Source organism: Argentina silus, assembly GCF_951799395.1.
Source record: "Argentina silus genome assembly, chromosome: 4".
NCBI lineage: Eukaryota > Metazoa > Chordata > Actinopteri > Argentiniformes > Argentinidae > Argentina > Argentina silus.
The window spans coordinates 26,193,848-26,211,177 of NC_139658.1; the positions used below are offsets into that span (position 1 = coordinate 26,193,848).

The window sequence follows — 17,330 nt, forward strand, 5'->3', positions numbered from 1 at the left end:
TGTCCAGGGTCCTGATCTCTGAGCTCACCACCACCTCCACCACCACCACCTCCACCACCTCCACCACCACCTCCACCACCACCACCACCACCTCCACCACCACCACCACCACCACCTCCACCACCATCACCAACACAGGAAACACTCACTGAATCACTCACTCTGTCTCACCTAACGGTACCACCTTACAGCAGGCTGCTCGGAGTCTAGACATGGACCACTTTAATGAATGTATCTATATAACACACGTCATTTGATTTAAGAAACGACATGCATTAAAGTCACCCATGACTGGTGTTGACATAGGGTACTAGTCAACAAAGGCTGACATTAAATGATATGTAAAACCAATCATGCAAAGTTAGTGGGTACTAGAACAGGCCTCTGAGTTTCTCCAATTCTGCATTACTGCCCTGTTGAAGCTCTCACATGCTGTTGTGTCTGCAGGAGAACGTTGTGTAAAGTGGTAATAGGTGTGAGGTCTGAGGAAGCAGCGTTTATTCCCAGTGATGAGTCATGTGGCAGACACTGCTTCCCTCACAGAGCTGCGGGCCTGATGTTTACCTCTGGGCCGTAGATGAGCTGCAGAACAGCCATCTGCTGTTGGAGATGCAGAAATCAACATGTTTCATGTTTGCTGTTTGTCAGAGTCTGTTCCTGTCATAATGTTGCCCTCGGCTGTATCTAGGCTACGTGTTGTTGCAGTGTTACGGTGATGCTGTTGTTGTTGTTGTAGGGATACACCTTCACACACTCAGCTGATAGTTGATCCTCAGACCCGCTGCTGAGCTGATGTCATTAGGTTGTCTCATCTCATTAGGTAGTCTCATCTTTCATAGAAAATAATATTCCTCCTGTATTGGATGCAATTAGCAGAGCTGAGGGTCATGTAGAGTGCAGTTGTGTGTGTGTGTGTGTGTGTGTGTGTGTGTGTGTGTGTGTGTGTGTGTGTGTGTGTGTGGATGCATGTGTGTGGATGTGGGAGCATGCCTGTGTATGTGTGTGTGTGCGTGCACGTGTGTGTGTGTGTGTACGTCCGTGTGTGTGTGTGTGTCCTCGCCTGTGTTAGTGTCTAATTGGATTAAGTCATGTGGTAAATGGGTAGCACCTGTCTGATTTATAGACTGGTCCAGCCCACTCCACTCAGAGGCAGACGAGACCGTTCCTAAGCTAATGAATCAGCCTGGTCAGAAGATGATGGTTTGTTCTAAGTGAAGGTGGACCTGGCACTGTGGATTCCCCACGGAGACGCCATTGTCTGCATCGCCACTCTTCATTTGTACTTCCACAGGGCTGCTCCCTCCCCCTCCCCCTCCCCCTCCCCCTCCACCCCCCCCCCCCCCCCCCCCCCCCTCCCTCAGTAACAGAAGGCAACGCAATTAATCTGCTCAGAGTTCCGACCTCCTCTGAGAGCCTGAATCATGTTGTTCATCGTTAGAGAAGGGAACCATGTTGTGATAATCAGGGTCAGGAGGTCTCTGAGTCGTCAGGGGGTCAGAGGGGAGTGGCCTAGGGTAGACAGGGGGGTCATGGGGGAGGCAAGGGGGTTACGGGGGAGTGGCCCTGCTTCATATGTGAAGCAACAAACTTTGCAAAGCAGATCAGCCTCACCTGGTTGTACAGCCAACATACAGAACCTCTCTCTGGCTGGGATGAGGAGAGGACAGGAGGGAGGGGGAGGAGGAGGAGGAGGAGAGGGCAGGACGGAGGGGGAGGAGGAGGAGAGGGCAGGAGGGAGGAGGAGGAGAGGGCAGGAGGGAGGAGGAGGAGGAGAGGGCAGGAAGGAGGAGGAGAGGGCAGGAGGGAGGAGGAGAGGGCAGGCAGGGAGGAGGAGGAGGAGAGGGCAGGAGGGAGGAGGAGGAGGAGAGGGCAGGCAGGGAGGAGGAGGACAGGGCAGGAGGGAGGAAGAGGAGAGGGCAGGCAGGGAGGAGGAGGAGAGGGCAGGCAGGGAGGAGGAGGAGGAGAGGGCAGGCAGGGAGGAGGAGGAGGAGGAGAGGGCAGGCAGGGAGGAAGAGGAGAGGGCAGGCAGGGAGGAGGAGGAGAGGGCAGGCAGGGAGGAGGAGGAGGAGAGGGCAGGCAGGGAGGAGGAGGAGGAGGAGAGGGCAGGCAGGGAGGAGGAGGAGGAGGAGGAGAGGGCAGGCAGGGAGGAGGAGGAGGAGGAGGAGAGGGCAGGCAGGGCCCTGGCAGTCATCTGCATTGATCCATGTTTATCTCTACAGCCCTTATCTCCCCTCTGAAGGCCATCAGAGACGCAGACAGAGAGAGACTCTCGGGAGGACAGCAGGCTCCTCTGTGGTAGATCAGACTGGAGGTCCAGGTTTAGATTAGAGATGAGAGGACAGCAGGCTCCTCTGTGGTAGATCAGACTGGAGGTCCAGGTTTAGATTAGAGATGAGAGGACAGCAGGCTCCTCTGTGGTAGATCAGACTGGAGGTCCAGGTTTAGATTAGAGATGAGAGGACAGCAGGCTCCTCTGTGGTAGATCAGACTGGAGGTCCAGGTTTAGATTAGAGATGAGAGGACAGCAGGCTCCTCTGTGGTAGATCAGACTGGAGGTCCAGGTTTAGATTAGAGATGAGAGGACAGCAGGCTCCTCTGTGGTAGATCAGACTGGAGGTCCAGGTTTAGATTAGAGATGAGAGGACAGCAGGCTCCTCTGTGGTAGATCAGACTGGAGGTCCAGGTTTAGATTAGAGATGAGAGGACAGCAGGCTCCTCTGTGGTAGATCAGACTGGAGGTCCAGGTTTAGATTAGAGATGAGAGGACAGCAGGCTCCTCTGTGGTAGATCAGACTGGAGGTCCAGGTTTAGATTAGAGATGAGAGGACAGCAGGCTCCTCTGTGGTAGATCAGACTGGAGGTCCAGGTTTAGATTAGAGATGAGAGGACAGCAGGCTCCTCTGTGGTTGAGGTTGATGTTTAGGAACAAGATTAGAGGAGATTGTTGAATCACTGAGATGAAGACACTGTGTCTGGAACACTGGACATGACCTTTAGGCTCCAGAGAACACTGGACATGACCTTTAGGCTCCAGAGAACACTGGACATGACCTTTAGAGAACACTGGACATGTGTATGACACATCACACTTTAGTAGCGCAGACAAAATATCCCTTCTGCTTTTTAATAATTCAGATGTGTTAGTCATGTGATGTATCATGTGACGTGTCTCCTAGGATGCCTCATGTCTGGTCTGAGATGTGAGCAGAGGCCTGTGTAAGTCATGGGATAGTGAAGCATTTATTCTTCATTTGACCTGTCAAGCCAATTGTCCCATCACTTTTGGGTACCCTGAAAAAGGGGGACTATGCATAAATGTGTTGAATCAGAATCTCTACTTTAACCTCAGAGTCGTTTCTAATCCACCGTTTGGAGTGTCGAGCCCAAAGAAGAAGAAATGTTTCACTGTCCCATTACTTACGCAGGGCACTGTCCCATTGCTTACACTGGGCACTGTCCCATTACTTACGCAGGGCATTGTCCCATTACTTACGCAGGGCACTGTCCCATTGCTTACACTGGGCACTGTCCCATTACTTACGCAGGGCATTGTCCCATTACTTACGCAGGGCACTGTCCCATTACTTACCCAGGGCGCTGTCCCATTACTTACGCAGGGCACTGTCCCATTACTTACGCAGGGCGCTGTCCCATTACTTACCCAGGGCACTGTCCCATTACTTACGCAGGGCGCTGGATGATGAAGGCTCCAGTTGTGTGATGGTGATGTGTATGGTCATGCTGCCGTGGTTACCCATCGTTAGGCTGCTGGTTGCTGTGGTAACTCACCAAACAAGCCAATCCATCAGCGGGACCTACAGGCCTTGTCTCCGTGGTTACGGATTAGACACACACTGCTGTTTCATGTAGCCCCTACAAAACCATGTAATACTAATGTTATTACTATGTAATTGCTATGTATACAAAAACTAAGTGTAATAAGTTGTTGTCCTGAGAACTGACTGTGTATCTCTCTCTCTCTCTCTCTCCCTCTCTCTATATCTGTATCTCTCTCTCTCTCTCTCTCTCTCTCTCTCTCTCTCTCTAGGTGAGCTCTTTGTGGGGTCGGGGATTCTAAGGACACAGACCCAGCCGGGGGTTTCTGGACCTCTGATTGGCCAAGCTGAGAAGGTACAGTAAAATGTACTGAGGTTAAGTTGAGGGTTAAGGTTAGATTTAAGGTTAGGGTTAGGGTTAAGGTTAGATTTAAGGTTAGGGTTAGGGTTAGGGTTAAGGTTAGATTTAAGGTTAGGGTTAGGGTTAGGGTTAAGGTTAAATTTAAGGTTAGGGTGAGGGAGGCTGAGGCTGGGAGGCTGAGGCTGGGAGGCTGAGGCTGAGAGGCTGGGAGGCTGAGGCTGGGAGGCTGAGGCTGAGAGGCTGGGAGGCTGAGAGGCTGGGAGGCTGAGGCTGGGAGGCTGAGGCTGAGGCTGGGAGGCTGAGGCTGAGGCTGAGAGGCTGGGAGGCTGAGAGGCTGGGAGGCTGAGGCTGGGAGGCTGAGGCTGAGGCTGGGAGGCTGAGGCTGGGAGGCTCAGTGATGGAACAGCTGTCATAGAACAGCTCAGTGGAGGAACAGCGCCAGAATGTGTGTGTGTGTGTGTGTGAGAGAGAGAGAGAGAGAGAGAGAGAGAGAGAGAGATAGTGTTTGTTTGGATATTGTAATAGTGTATTATTCAGTGTTACTTGTCCTGCGGTGTCCAGTCAGGTCCAGGTCCAGGTCTAGTCAGGTTCAGGTCCAGGTCCAGGTCCAGGTCTAGTCAGGTTCAGGTCCAGGTCCAGGTCTAGTCAGGTCCAGGTCCAGGTCCAGGTCCAGGTCTAGTCAGGTCTAGTCAGGTCCAGGTCCAGGTCTAGTCAGGTCTAGTCAGGTCCAGGTCCAGGTCCAGGTCCAGGTCCAGGTCCAGGTCCAGGTTCAGGTCCAGGTCCAGGTCCAGGTCCAGGTCCAGGTCCAGGTCCAGGTCCAGGTCCAGGTTCAGGTCCAGGTCCAGGTCCAGGTCCAGGTCCAGTCAGGTCCAGTCAGGTCCAGTCAGGTCCAGGTCCAGTCAGGTCCAGGTCCAGTCAGGTCCAGGTCCAGGTCCAGGTCCAGGTCCAGGTCCAGGTCCAGGTCTAGTCAGGTCCAGGTCCAGGTCCAGGTCCAGTCAGGTCCAGGTCCAGTCAGGTCCAGGTCTAGTCAGGTCCAGGTCCAGGTCTAGTCAGGTCCAGGTCCAGGTCCAGGTCCAGGTCTAGTCAGGTCCAGGTCCAGGTCCAGGTCCAGGTCCAGGTCCAGGTTCAGGTTCAGGTCCAGGTCCAGGTCCAGGTCCAGTCAGGTCCAGTCAGGTCCAGTCAGGTCCAGGTCCAGTCAGGTCCAGGTCCAGGTCCAGTCAGGTCCAGGTCCAGGTCCAGGTCCAGGTCTAGTCAGGTCCAGGTCCAGGTCCAGTCAGGTCCAGGTCCAGTCAGGTCCAGGTCCAGTCAGGTCCAGGTCCAGGTCCAGGTCCAGGTCTAGTCAGGTCCAGGTCCAGGTCCAGGTCCAGGTCCAGGTCTAGTCAGGTCCAGGTCCAGGTCCAGGTCCAGGTCCAGGTCTAGTCAGGTCCAGGTCCAGGTCCAGGTCTAGTCAGGTCCAGTCAGGTCCAGGTCCAGGTCCAGGTCCAGTCAGGTCCAGGTCCAGGTCCAGGTCCAGGTCCAGGTCCAGGTCCAATCAGGTCCAGGTGAGCTGTCACAGTCCTGATAGTGTTCCCAGCGCTGTGTTGTGTTCACATACTCAGCCTGAGGGTCCATTCACTACCATGACAGACTCTGCTGAGGAGAGTTACATAGCTGAGCGTGTGTGTGTGTGTGTGTGTGTGTGTGTGTGTGTGTGAGTGAGTGAGTGTTTCTGTGTGTGTGTGTGTGTGTGTGTGTGTGTGTGTGTGTGTGTGTGTGTGTGTGTGTGTGTGTGTGTGTGTGTGTGTGTGTGTGTGTGTGTGTGAGTGAGTGAGTGTTGCTGTGTGTGTGTGTTGCTGTGAGTGTGTGTGTGTGTGTGTGTGTGTGTGTTGGATGACTCATATTGAGCCCACAGGGCATTAGACAGAGACACCTCTGAATCCTCCAGCTTTCCTCTGCTGTGGGCTGTGAGTGTGTGTTGCTGTGAGTGTGTTGCTGTGTGTGAGTGTGTGTGTGTGTGTGTGTGTGTGTGTGTGTGTGTGTGTGTGTGTGTGTGTGTGTGTGTGTGTGTGTGTGTGTGTGTGTGTGTGTGTGTAGCTGTGAGTACTCTGTGGCTCTCTATTGCCTTAGCCGCAGGCTAGGATAACTGTTCCGTCCGGCCTGACGATGAACTGGGCTGTGGAGAGGTTATTGATTGACAACAAATTAGGATGGAGAGGCAGGGGAGACCTTCAGCTGTGTCTCTGCAGGGTGAACTCGCTGCAGCTTCCCTGGGCCCCGCCGTGTCTCTGCAGGGTGAACTCACTGCAGCTTCCCTGGGCCCCGCCGTGTCTCTGCAGGGTGAACCCGCTGCAGCTTCCCTGGGCCCCGCCGTGTCTCTGCAGGGTGAACTCGCTGCAGCTTCCCTGGGCCCCGCCGTGTCTCTGCAGGGTGAACTCGCTGCAGCTTCCCTGGGCCCCGCCGTGTCTCTGCAGGGTGAACTCGCTGCAGCTTCCCTGGGCCCCGCCGTGTCTCTGCAGGGTGAACTCTCTGCAGCTTCCCTGGGCCCCGCCGTGTCTCTGCAGGGTGAACTCTCTGCAGCTTCCCTGGGCCCCGCCGTGTCTCTGCAGGGTGAACTCACTGCAGCTTCCCTGGGCCCCGCCGTGTCTCTGCAGGGTGAACTCGCTGCAGCGCAGCAGGAGAAAGAGCCTCTGTGTTTAATGCGTAGGAGTGATCCGTCTGAGTCACTTCCCCTCTGGTCTGGAATGAGACTGGGATGAATGGAAGGCCGTCTGCTGGGAGCTCTGCTGCTCCGAGACATCGTTTGATGGGAGGGAGAGATTCCTCAGTCAGTCAGTCTCTCCTCCCTCCTCCTCCCCCCCGCCCCCCCCCCCCACCCTACCCCCTCAGACTGCAGTCTCTGTCTGTCAGTCAGCCCCCCCCCCTCTGTCAGTCAGCCCACCCCCCCCCCACAGTGTCTCTCTCCTCAAATAGACCTGTCAATGTTGATCTGGGTCGCTGTCACATGATAAACAAAACACCATCAACACCTCCTCTGTTTAACACTCCATCATCAAACCCTAAATGTGCTCCTAAAAGTTTTGTCCATGGCTGAAGCTTAGTGTGTGTGTGTGTGTGTGTGTGTGTGTGTGTGTGTGTGTGTGTGTGTGTGTGTGTGTGTGTGTGTGTGTGTGTGTGTGTGTGTTATTGTGTAGTAAAGTGTTATGTGGTGACTGTGGTTGGTGACGGTGTTGGTTTCCTGTCAGGTGATTAAGATGCTGCAGATCCTCTCCTCCAATAGCAGAGGGTTAGGGTTAGGGTTAGGAGATTAACCCTCCAATAGCAGAGGACTGAAAGGGTTCATCAACAGTAACACACACTGCAGCTGGCTGATAAGACTGACCCTCCCCTCCCCTCCCCTCCCCTCCCCTCCCCTACCCCACCATTAGGGGCCCTGCCGTCCCCTACCCCACCACTAGGGGCCCCCCCTACCTCACCACCTCCCTCTCTACCTCCCCTCTCCTTCCCTCCCTCCTTCCCCTCTCCTCTACCTCTCCCTCCCTCCCTCCCTCCTTCCCTCTCTACCTCCCCTCTCCTCTACCTCTACCTCTCCCTCCCTCCCTCCCCTCTCCTCTACCTCTACCTCTCCTTCCCTCCCTCCTTCCCCTCTCCTCTACCTCTCCCTCCCTCCCTCCCTCCTTCCCTCTCTACTTCCTCTACCTCTCCCTCCCTCCCTCCCTCCCCTCTCCTCTACCTCTCCCTCCCTCCCTCCCCTCTCCTCTACCTCTCCCTTCCTCCCTCCTTCCCTCCCTCCCCTCTCCTCTACCTCTACCTCTCCCTCCCTCCCTCCTTCCCTCCCTCCCCTCTCCTCTACCTCTACCTCTCCTTCCCTCCCTCCCTCCCCTCTCCTCTCCCTCCCTCCCTCCCTCCCTCCCCTCTCCTCTACCTCTCCCTCCCTCCCTCCCTCCCTCCCTCCCCTCTCCTCTACCTCTCCCTCCCTCCCTCCCTCTCCTCTCCTCTACCTCTCCCTCCCTCCCTCCCTCCCCTCTCCTCTACCTCTCCCTCCCTCCCTCCCTCTCCTCTACCTCTCCCTCTCCCTCCCTCCCTCCCTCCCCTCTCCTCTACCTCTCCCTCCCTCCCTCCCTCTCCTCTCCTCTACCTCTCCCTCCCTCCCTCCCTCTCCTCTCCTCTACCTCTCCTTCCCTCCCTCCCTCTCCCTGACGGTGGACTTCCCTAGTATGTGTCTGACAGGGAGTGTCCTGTCCTGCAGCTGGCTAATCATTGCTGGCCCTATTGAGGCTGGGGCATATCTCAAAGTTCAGTCTCCCTGTGTGTGTGTGTGTGTGTGTGTGTGTGTGTGTGTGTGTGTGTGTGTGTGTGTGTGTGTGTGTGTGTGTGTGTGTGTGTGTGTGTGTGTGTGTGTGTGTGTGTGTGTGTTGGAAGGGCTGGCCTGGACACTAGGCTGTGTCATCAGTGCAGGTAGTGGTCCGTCTCACCAGGAGCTGACAGGAACCTCTGACGGACTTAAACCCCCACACACACACACAGGTTCAGTCCTGCTGCTGCTGCTGCTGCTATTGAAAGGTACAGTTTAGTGTGTAGCCTAGCCTACATGTTGAGATGTAGAAAAGTAGCCTGTTATAAAGAAACATGTCGGCTAGGAGGGTTAGGGTTAGGGTTAGGGTTAGGGTTAGAACCCTAACCCTAACATGAAGGCTAGGAGGGCGCGTTTCCTTCAAACGTCTTAGCGTCACCATGCTAGTCAGCTAGCCATGCTAGTCAGCTAGCCATGCTAGTCAGTCTACTATAAGAGGACTCTAGTCCCTGTAGGTGATTTGAGGAGCTGCTGTCTCTGTTCCTGTCTGGCTGACGGTGTCCTGGTAGCTGACGTTTCCTAGGTTACCGACTGTGTTTGCTCAGAAAATAGACGTGGTAATTCATGCAAATATGATGTCAAGGCAGGAGACGTTTTTATGACAGTTTCCCTTTCCTCTTTACCCTTTTCTCTCTGTCTATCTCTGTCTCTCTCTCTGTCTCTCTCTGTCTATCTCTGTCTCTCTCTGTCTCTCTCTCTGTCTCTCTCTCTGTCTCTCTCTCTGTCTCTCTCTCTCTCTGTCTCTCTCTGTCTCTCTCTCTCTCTCTGTCTCTCTCTCTCTCTCTGTCTCTCTCTCTGTCTCTCTCTCTCTCTCTCTCTCTCTCTCCCTCCCTCTCTGCTCTCCTATCCCCCCCCCCCCCCCCCCCCAATGTCTCCGGGTGTCAGTCTTGTGTTTTGGGGTGTTGTCTAACTAGCACTGTAAGTGTGGTAGATACAGATCTGCTTCCTGAGTCCTGGACCTCCACCTCCACAGAGCCTCATGCTGCAGCCAGACATTGATGCTGTGTGTGGAGGCCACAGCAGCGGAGGCCGGCCTCAGGACTGGGCTGAGTGTTAACATAGTTTCACAGGGACGGGTATCCTGTCATTGTTGGTCCAGGAGCCATTCACGTTGCTGTGTTGTTGTCCCAGGGTGCGGTGCAGGTTAATATCTGCTGTGTTGTTGTCCCAGGGTGCGGTGCAGGTTAATATCTGCTGTGTTGTTGTCCCAGGGTGCGGTGCAGGTTAATATCTGCTGTGTTGTTGTCCCAGGGTGCGGTGCAGGTTAATATCTGCTGTGTTGTTGTCCCAGGGTGCGGTGCAGGTTAATATCTGCTGTGTTGTTGTCCCAGGGTGCGGTGCAGGTTAATATCTGCTGTGTTGTTGTCCCAGGGTGCGGTGCAGGTTAATATCTGCTGTGTTTATGAAGAAGAGTGGCTGAGCTTGGATCTTGACATCAAGGTGTGGATTGAGAGACTCAGAGATATGAGGGATGAGATAAGGCTGTAGAGGAGGCAGCTGGACGTTGATCTCTGGGTTTACGAGGTTCATGTATGCAGGGGACGGCCTTGGACAGCAGGAGGGATTCTGTCACCTAATCTCCTGGGATTAGATATCTGTGTCCTCCTCACCTCCTCCCCTCCTCCCCTCACCTCCTCTCTAACGCCTGCAGAGAGGTGAGTGGCAGAGAGAGGCTTCAACACACACACATACACACACTCTAACACACACACTCTAACCCACACACATACACACACTCTAACACACACACATACACACACTCTAACCCACACACTCTAACACACACACACACACACACTCTAACCCACACACTCACACACACACACACACACACACACACACACACACACACACACACACACACACTCTAACCCACCTGGCTAGCTAGAGGAGACTGCTGTTGTATGGTAGTGTGTATAGTCATGGTGTTGTATGGTAGTGTGTATAGTCATGGTGTTGTATGGTAGTGTGTATAGTCATGGTGTTGTATGGTAGTGTGTATAGTCATGGTGTTGTATGCTAGTGTGTATAGTCATGGTGTTGTATGGTCTATAGTGTGTATAGTCATGGTGTTGTATGGTAGTGTGTATAGTCATGGTGTTGTATGGTAGTGTGTATAGTCATGGTGTTGTATGGTAGTGTGTATAGTCATGGTGTTGTATGGTAGTGTGTATAGTCATGGTGTTGTATGGTAGTGTGTATAGTCATGGTGTTGTATGCTAGTGTGTATAGTCATGGTGTTGTATGCTAGTGTGTATAGTCATGGTGTTGTATGGTAGTTGTGTATATAGTCATGGTGTTGTATGGTAGTGTGTATAGTCATGGTGTTGTATGGTAGTGTGTATAGTCATGGTGTTGTATGGTAGTGTGTATAGTCATGGTGTTGTATGGTAGTGTGTATAGTCATGGTGTTGTATGCTAGTGTGTATAGTCATGGTGTTGTATGGTCTATAGTGTGTATAGTCATGGTGTTGTATGGTCTATAGTGTGTGTGGTCTATAGTGTGTATGGTCTATAGTGTGTATGGTCTATAGTGTGTGTGGTCTATAGTGTGTATGGTCTATAGTGTGTATGGTCTATAGTGTGTGTGGTCTATAGTGTGTATGGTCTATAGTGTGTATGGTCTATAGTGTGTATGGTCTATAGTGTGTATGGTCTATAGTGTGTATGGTCTATAGTATGTGTGGTCTATAGTGTGTATGGTCTATAGTGTGTATGGTCTATAGTGTGTATGGTCTATCGTGTGTATGGTCTATCGTGTGTATGGTCTATAGTGTGTATGGTCTATAGTGTGTATAGTCATGGTGTTGTATGGTCTATAGTGTGTATGGTCTATAGTTTGTATGGTCTATAATGTGTATGGTCTATAGTGTGTATGGTCTATAGTGTGTGTGGTCTATAGTGTGTATGGTCTATAGTGTGTATGGTCTATAGTGTGTATGGTCTATCGTGTGGATAGTCATGGTGTTGTATGGTCTATAGTGTGTATGGTCTATAGTGTGTATAGTCATGGTGTTGTATGGTCTATAGTGTGTATGGTCTATAGTGTGTATGGTCTATAGTGTGTGTGGTCTATAGTGTGTATGGTCTATAGTGTGTATGGTCTATAGTGTGTATGGTCTATAGTGTGTATGCTAGTGTGTATGGTCTATAGTGTGTATGGTAGTGTGTATGGTCTATAGTGTGTGTGGTCTATAGTGTGTATGGTCTATAGTGTGTATGGTCTATAGTGTGTATGGTCTATAGTGTGTATGGTAGTGTGTGTGGTCTATAGTGTGTATGGTCTATAGTGTGTATGCTAGTGTGTGTGTATGGTCTATAGTGTGTGTTATCTATAGTGTGTATGGTCTATAGTGTGTATGGTCTATAGTGTGTATGGTCTATAGTGTGTGTGGTCTATAGTGTGTATGGTCTATAGTGTGTATGGTAGTGTGTATGGTCTATAGTGTGTATGGTCTATAGTGTGTATGGTCTATAGTGTGTATGGTAGTGTGTATGGTCTATAGTGTGTATGCTAGTGTGTGTGTATGGTCTATAGTGTGTGTTATCTATAGTGTGTATGGTCTATAGTGTGTATGGTAGTGTGTATGGTCTATAGTGTGTATGGTCTATAGTGTGTATGGTCTATAGTGTGTGTGGTCTATAGTGTGTATGGTCTATAGTGTGTATGGTCTATAGTGTGTATGGTCTATAGTGTGTATGGTAGTGTGTGTGGTCTATAGTGTGTATGGTCTATAGTGTGTATGCTAGTGTGTGTGTATGGTCTATAGTGTGTGTTATCTATAGTGTGTATGGTCTATAGTGTGTATGGTCTATAGTGTGTATGGTCTATAGTGTGTGTGGTCTATAGTGTGTATGGTCTATAGTGTGTATGGTAGTGTGTATGGTCTATAGTGTGTATGGTCTATAGTGTGTATGGTCTATAGTGTGTATGGTAGTGTGTATGGTCTATAGTGTGTATGCTAGTGTGTGTGTATGGTCTATAGTGTGTGTTATCTATAGTGTGTATGGTCTATAGTGTGTATGGTAGTGTGTATGGTCTATAGTGTGTATGGTCTATAGTGTGTATGGTCTATAGTGTGTGTGGTCTATAGTGTGTATGGTCTATAGTGTGTATGGTCTATAGTGTGTATGGTCTATAGTGTGTATGGTATATAGTGTGTATGGTCTATAGTGTGTATTGTCTATAGTGTGTGTGGTCTATAGTGTGTATGGTAGTGTGTATGGTCTATAGTGTGTATGCTAGTGTGTGTGTATGGTCTATAGTGTGTGTTATCTATAGTGTGTATGGTCTATAGTGTGTATGGTAGTGTGTATGGTCTATAGTGTGTATGGTCTATAGTGTGTATGGTCTATAGTGTGTGTGGTCTATAGTGTGTATGGTCTATAGTGTGTATGGTCTATAGTGTGTATGGTCTATAGTGTGTATGGTATATAGTGTGTATGGTCTATAGTGTGTATTGTCTATAGTGTGTGTGGTCTATAGTGTGTATGGTCTATAGTGTGTATGGTCTATAGTGTGTATGGTCTATAGTGTGTATGGTATATAGTGTGTATGGTCTATAGTGTGTATGGTAGTGTGTATGGTCTATAGTGTGTATGGTCTATAGTGTGTATGCTAGTGTGTATGGTCTATAGTGTGTATGGTCTATCATGTGTATGGTATATAGTGTGTATGGTAGTGTGTATGGTCTATAGTGTGTGTGGTAGTGTGTGTGGTAGTGTGTATGGTAGTGTGTATGGTAGTGTGTGTGGTAGTGTGTATGGTAGAGTGTGTGGTAGTGTGTATGGTCATGGTGTTGTATGGTAGTGTGTATGGTAGTGTGTATGGTAGTGTGTATGGTCTATACTGTGTGTGGTCATGGTGTTGTATGGTAGAGTGTGTGGTCAGGTGACCTGTACAGGTGAGTCAACCCTCCTCTCTGTTTTCACACCATCTGAATAAATGATGCTTCTCTGACAACAGTTTCTCTCTCTCTCTCTCTCTCTCTGTCTCTCTCTGTCTCTCTCTCTCTCTCTCTGTCTCTCTCTGTCTGTCTCTGTCTCTCTCTCTCTCTCTCTCTCTCTCTCTCTCTCTCTCTCTCTGTCTGTCTCTCTGTCTGTCTGTCTCTCTCTCTCTCTCTCTCTCTCTCTCTCTCTCTCTCTCTCTATCTCTCTCTCTCCCTCTCTCTCTCTCTCTGTCTGTCTCTGTCTCTCTCTCTCTCTCTCTCTCTCTCTCTCTCTCTCTCTGTCTGTCTCTCTGTGTCTCTCTCTCTCTCTCTCTCTCTCTGTCTGTCTCTCTGTGTCTCTCTCTCTCTCTCTCTCTGTCTGTCTCTCTGTGTCTCTCTGTGTCTCTCTGTGTGTCTCTCTCTCTCTCTCTCTCTCTCTCTCTCTCTCTCTCTCTCTCTCAGTAGGTACTCTACTGTACCTGGGAGTAAGGGGGCAGTTGAGGGAGAGGGTGTGTGTGTGTGTGTGTGTGTGTGTGTGTGTGTGTGTGTGTGTGTGTGTGTGTGTGTGTGTGTGTGTGTGTGTGTGTGTGTGTGTGTGTGTGTGTGTGTGTGTGTGTGTGTGTGTGTGTGCTGAGTTGTTTCTCTGAGCTGTTTTGAAGGTTGTCAGAGTCTCCCAGGGCTGTTTAGGTGTCTGAGTCCTGCTGTATAATCTAATAGCTGTTCCCCAACACCCTGTCACTAAAACCAGAAAAGCTGCACTGCTTAATGTAAGATCATTATCACATAAGCCTCTCCTAATCAGTGGGTTAGGGTTAACCCTAACCCTAACCCTAATGTAAGATCATTATCACATAAGCCTCTCCTAATCAGTGGGTTAGGGTTAACCCTAACCCTAACCCTAACCCTAATGTAAGATCATTATCAAATAAGCCTCTCCTAATCAGTGACTGATTATTAGTCATAAATGAGATCTCATGTTCCTTACTGAAACATGGCTTGATTTGACTAACAGAGCGGCTGTTCTCACTGAATCAGCACCCCCACATTTTAACTTCATTGATGCCCCCAGAGTTGATAAGAAAGGGACAGGAGTAGCTGTTATCTTTTCAGACGTGTTTCAGTGCAAGCAGGTTTCATTTGGAGACTTCTCATCGCTTGAATATCTTCAGCTGCTGTACTGAAATGCTCTCCTCGTGTTTTACTCCTGATATGCAGACAGCCAAAATATTCTAGTAGTTTCTTTGTTGAATTTGCTGAACTACTGTCCATAATCTCCATGGAATATGACTGTCTGTCTGTATCAGGAGATTTTAACATTCATATTGACAACCCCAATAATAACAATGTCAAAGAACTTAATAACGTACTTGAGACCTTTGGACTGTCTCAACATGTATCCGGGCCCACCCATAACCCACCCATAACCCACCCATAACCCACCCATAACCCACCCATAACCCCCACCCATAACCGGCCATACCTTAGATTTATTTATCACAAGGGGTCTTAAGTCATCATTTGTTAAGGCTATTGATGTTGCTCTGTCTGATCATCTTTGCATTTTCCTTGAAATGTCTATTACTCCTGACATTCATATTAGATTGGAAACTGTTAAAAATGGATATATCAATGAGAACACTAGATGAGAACACTAGATGAGATACTAGATGAGATACTAGATGAGAATACTAGATGAGAACACTAGATGAGAACACTAGATGAGAATACTAGATGAGATACTAGATGAGAATACTAGATGAGATACTAGATGAGATACTAGATGAGATACTAGATGAGATACTAGATGAGAACACTAGATGAGAACACTAGATGAGATACTAGATGAGATACTAGATGAGATACTAGATGAGAATACTAGATGAGAACACTAGATGAGAATACTAGATGAGATACTAGATGAGATACTAGATGACATACTAGATGAGATACTAGATGAGAACACTAGATGAGAACACTAGATGAGAACACTAGATGAGAACACTAGATGAGATACTAGATGAGAATACTAGATGAGATACTAGATGAGAATACTAGATGAGATACTAGATGAGATACTAGATGAGAATACTAGATGAGATACTAGATGAGATACTAGTGAGAATACTAGTGAGAATACTAGATGAGAATACTAGTGAGATACTAGATGAGATACTAGATGAGAATACTAGATGAGATACTAGATGAGATACTAGATGAGATACTAGATGAGATACTAGTGAGAATACTAGTGAGATACTAGATGAGAACACTAGATGAGATACTAGATGAGATACTAGATGAGATACTAGATGAGATACTAGATGAGATACTAGATGAGAATACTAGATGAGAACACTAGATGAGAACACTAGATGAGAATACTAGATGAGATACTAGATGAGAACACTAGATGAGAACACTAGATGAGATACTAGATGAGAACACTAGATGAGATACTAGATGAGATACTAGATGAGAATACTAGTGAGAATACTAGTGAGAACACTAGATGAGATACTAGATGAGGATACTAGATGAGAATACTAGTGAGAATACTAGTGCACTATTTATGGAGGCTATTTCCCTGTCACCAACTTTTACCTCAACCTCTGTTAATGATCTCTTAGATAATTTCAATTCTAAAATGATGAATGTTATTGATGTCATTGCACCTGTTAGGGTGAAATCAACTTCTGGTAAGCAAAAAGCACCATGGAGAAACGCTGCATCTGTAAAAAAAAAAAAAAAAAAAAAAAAAAAAAAAAAGAGTGCTGGAAAGCTGAGCGTAAATGGTGAAAATCTAAGCTCCACATTCATTATGACATCTATAAAGAGAGACTTCATTCCTACAATCTGGAGTTGATGACATCATCAACAAAAACATTAATAATGCACTTTATTTGCCACTGTTGATAGGCTGACTAACCCCCCAGCACAAATAAAGAGTTTGCTTCTTTCTTTAGGGAAAAAATTCAAAACATAAGACAAACTATCAGTAGTTCCTCATTAAACATAAATGTGTCACCACTACATTTACATAAAAGTAACTTGATAAACATGACCCAGTTTAATGCCATTGACTACAAATCTCTTGAGGAAACTGTACAACATCTTAAGCCATCAACATGCTGCCTTGACACCCTGCCAATGAGCTTCCTTGAAAATGTTTACGGCTGCTTGGCGACTGATTTACTGCAAATAGTTAACAGCTCCCTCCTATCAGGCATTTTTCCAAAGGCTTTGAAAACTGCAGTTATTAAGCCTCTGCTAAAAAAAATGCAGCCTGGAACTACAGACCCATATCAAATCTACCCTTTGTAAGTAAAATAATCAAAAGGTTGTCTACCAACAACTTAACAACCACTGAAACTGCTCTTATTAAGATTGTAAATGACATTCGCATGATTCTGGCAAAATTTCAATCCTAGTGTTACTGGATCTTAGTGCTGCTTTTGACACTGTTGACCATTCAATACCAGCAGACAGACGGCGAACTGGGTTGGACTCTCCGGTCTTAGATTGGTTCATATCCTTTCTGCCAGACAGACTGGAGAACTGGGTTGGACTCTCCGGTCTTAGATTGGTTCAGGTCCTTTCTGCCAGACAGACTGGAGAACTGGGTTGGACTCTCCGGTCTTAGATTGGTTCATATCCTTTCTGCCAGACAGACTGAGAACTGGGTTGGACTCTCCGGTCTTAGATTGGTTCATATCCTTTCTGCCAGACAGACTGGAGAACTGGGTTGGACTCTCCGGTCTTAGATTGGTTCATATCCTTTCTGCCAGACAGACTGGAGAACTGGGTTGGACTCTCCGGTCTTAGATTGGTTCATATCCTTTCTGCCAGACAGACTGGAGAACTGGGTTGGACTCTCCGGTCTTAGATTGGTTCATATCCTTTCTGCCAGACAGACTGGAGAACTGGGTTGGACTCTC

At 48.7% G+C, this 17,330-nt stretch overlaps 1 protein-coding gene across 1 annotated transcript in view; it reads left to right on the forward strand.

Annotated features, from left to right (window-relative positions):
- Nucleotides 1–17,330, forward strand: part of LOC310803784 (protein kinase C and casein kinase substrate in neurons protein 1-like) — a 31,206-nt gene that overhangs the window by 661 nt on the left and 13,215 nt on the right. The window contains exon 2 of the mRNA XM_083668669.1: nucleotides 4,049–4,131. The gene's annotated coding sequence lies outside the window, so the exon portion shown is untranslated. The remainder of the gene's footprint in view (nucleotides 1–4,048; nucleotides 4,132–17,330) is intronic.